Source organism: Oryzias melastigma, linkage group LG17 (genome assembly GCF_002922805.2).
Source record: "Oryzias melastigma strain HK-1 linkage group LG17, ASM292280v2, whole genome shotgun sequence".
Lineage (NCBI taxonomy): Eukaryota > Metazoa > Chordata > Actinopteri > Beloniformes > Adrianichthyidae > Oryzias > Oryzias melastigma.
Genome location: NC_050528.1, coordinates 5,501,049 through 5,503,706, shown reverse-complemented (window position 1 = coordinate 5,503,706; position 2,658 = coordinate 5,501,049). Strand labels below are relative to the sequence as shown.

General features: G+C 35.8%; 1 protein-coding gene across 1 annotated transcript in view; it reads left to right on the top strand.

The window, feature by feature from the left end:
* Positions 1–2,121, top strand: part of asic1c (acid-sensing (proton-gated) ion channel 1c) — a 147,544-nt gene extending 145,423 nt beyond the window's left edge. The window contains exon 12 of the transcript XR_002919459.2: positions 1,180–2,121. The gene's annotated coding sequence lies outside the window, so the exon portion shown is untranslated. The remainder of the gene's footprint in view (positions 1–1,179) is intronic.
* The last annotated feature ends 537 nt before the right edge of the window (positions 2,122–2,658 follow it).

Sequence of the window (2,658 nt, the reverse complement as noted above, 5' to 3'; positions counted from 1 at the left end):
TCTTGCACCAGCAGGCTGCAACACTGCAAAAACAAATAAGTTTGTTAAAATTTCAAACGTTTTTTCGAAATAAGCAAAAAAAAATACTAATTTGGTAAGAAAAATGTGATTATCGGGAAATCTTAAACGAAACTCTAGTCACTAAGACTTCTTTTTGTCCTAAAATAAGATTATTTTGCAGTTGAAAAACCAACTTATTAAGATCATTTTCTTGTAAGATTTTAAAGAGGACAATTTTTCTTAAAATATTCAGTTTTTGCAAAAGTGCAAAAAGTTGGTTTATTTCAAGCATAATTATGAAAAATACAAGACAAGACACAAATATTTCAAACTCATTACAGAAATAATGAAATGCATTGATTAGAAAACAAACAAAACAAATGTCACATTTAGTTTATTAATTTTTGTAGTTATTCACTAAATTCAGTTTGATTGATTGCATGAAAAGGAGTGGGAAGAGGCTAAATCTATATATATTTCAACCACAAATTTAATAAGTTAAAGCCTAAAAATCAATTTATTGAATTTGTTCAGTTCCTTTTTTTTTGTTTTTTTTACTCTTCCATGTATTTTAAAAAATGTCCTCTAATTTCAACTGATCGCATTTGCTTTGGCGACCGTTTTAAACAACTTGCTGGATAGAAATTTGTAAATACCTGCAATCAAAGGTGGAAATCCTTCTTCTTCTTTTTCCTCAAATAATTGAAAAAAATCATTGGAAAAAAAAAAAAAACTTGCCTCTAAGCAGTTGAACACCATCCATTTTGGCTATTTAGTGCATTGTATAAAGTCACCATCACCAGTTATATGAAGCTGAAAGTTACTCCAAATAAACAAATATTTACCTATCTAATGTCGGTAGTTTCTCTTCTGCTGTGCGTCATAAAAACGTCCCGCTGTTACTCAAGTCTTTGATACGACAGTAACAGGGTTGCATTTGTTAAAAGTCAGGAAAAACCTTTATTTTTTCCCTCTTTTTTAACGTGAAGCGTACCTATAAAAACTGTCGAGTTAAGTGGTGTTCATAACACTGTAGCTGTATTACTCTATTGTCTCTGTATTAGACGACTGTTGATGTGAAGCACAAACTCTTGGAGATCAGCCATCACCGGAGAGCCGACGGTTGGACGTCCGTGATTGAGGCTCTAGTTTTAACTGTTACACATGATGTGCCCACAGCTCCCGCGCCACCATATCAAGAGCACCTTCAGGACAGACACTTTCCAAAGCTTTACAAACAAACAAACAAAAAAGGCATCGAGAGGTGGCGCTTCAACGGAGAACTGACGGCGAAGCGCCTCGACGCATTTTAAACTCATCGCTTCAAAGTAGGACGCCGGCATCACCATTAAAGTAGGAGAGACTGCTGCCGGTTTGTGACACACGATGATGCTGTTTGCTGTGCCTCATGCTGGGTTAAGGAGTATAGAAGTGACCCACTAATGGTTGAAAACTGTTCTGCAAGTAGGCAATATGGTCCCCACCCCCTGCCTTACTATCCGTGTAAACGACAGCAGAGTGTACCGGAGCTGGTATATAACTATTTAATAATCCTCCATCCGTCATTACCACATAGCTATGGCCAAATAAAACTAATATTCTCTTCATTTTTCTCCAGTAAGCATCTAGATTTGAAGTATACTCAGCTCACGGCTCCTTCCTTGCATGATCAAAGTGTATTCCTGTATCTCTGGTAGCCACGCTTTCCACTTTGTATTGTCCGAGGTGTAATTCTGAGTCAGATGAATCAAGAATTGTGTTCTCTGCATCCTCCTGGATCCATGTGACACAAAAAAAACATTGAAAGTAAAAGAAAAAATGATTCCTAAAAACTACAGAGTGAAAGTGGTTTTTACAGGAAGGCGTTTCTGAGGAACCCAGGTCGATTCATCTGGCTCCAAATGCTCAATGTGCATTTACATGTAGATATGTGATTTTAACTCTGCAATGTACATTTAATAGTTAATACACTTAAAAAGAGTAGTGAGTAGGAAATCAAGCTTTGCTGGACATTTCAAGGCTGACCAAAACACGATATGGAATTATCCGGAAAGTGATCAAATGTGCTGTTTGAGAATCTTGGAAGAACTGACTGAATAAAATATTAAGCAAACGGTGAAAGCAGGAGATAATTTTTATTAGACATTAAAATAAATGAATTGTTGAACAATAGATGTGTTAATACAAAGCTCAATGTTGGGTTGATTTTGTGGCTTTTCTTCATACATTCATTCTGAACACCAAGGACCAGATTGTTTTAGTAATTCTTCTTTCTTTTTGCACTTCTGAGCAAAATTAGACCCACAATTCCGAACTCTTCCCTTCTCCCTACCCCAATGTTTAGCCCTCCAAACGGAGAGTTATGGAAAAAAAAGGGCTTGTGTCCGATTTCCCCCCTCTAACTACTAATAAACTATATAGTGCTCTGGATTTTAAAGGTAATTTGGACACGATGCTCACTACTTTTCTTTAGTTTTTCTAAACACCAAATATGACGTCACATTTCGTGAAGTGAAAATCAAATCAAAACAAACATTTAATAGTGTTTTTTTATGACTCCACTGTGTTCTGATGGTGAAAATGTGGATGGTCCATTCAAATATTACATTTAAAAAAATGTATTTGTTCGAAATTGTTTGACTGCAATGCATTGTGGTC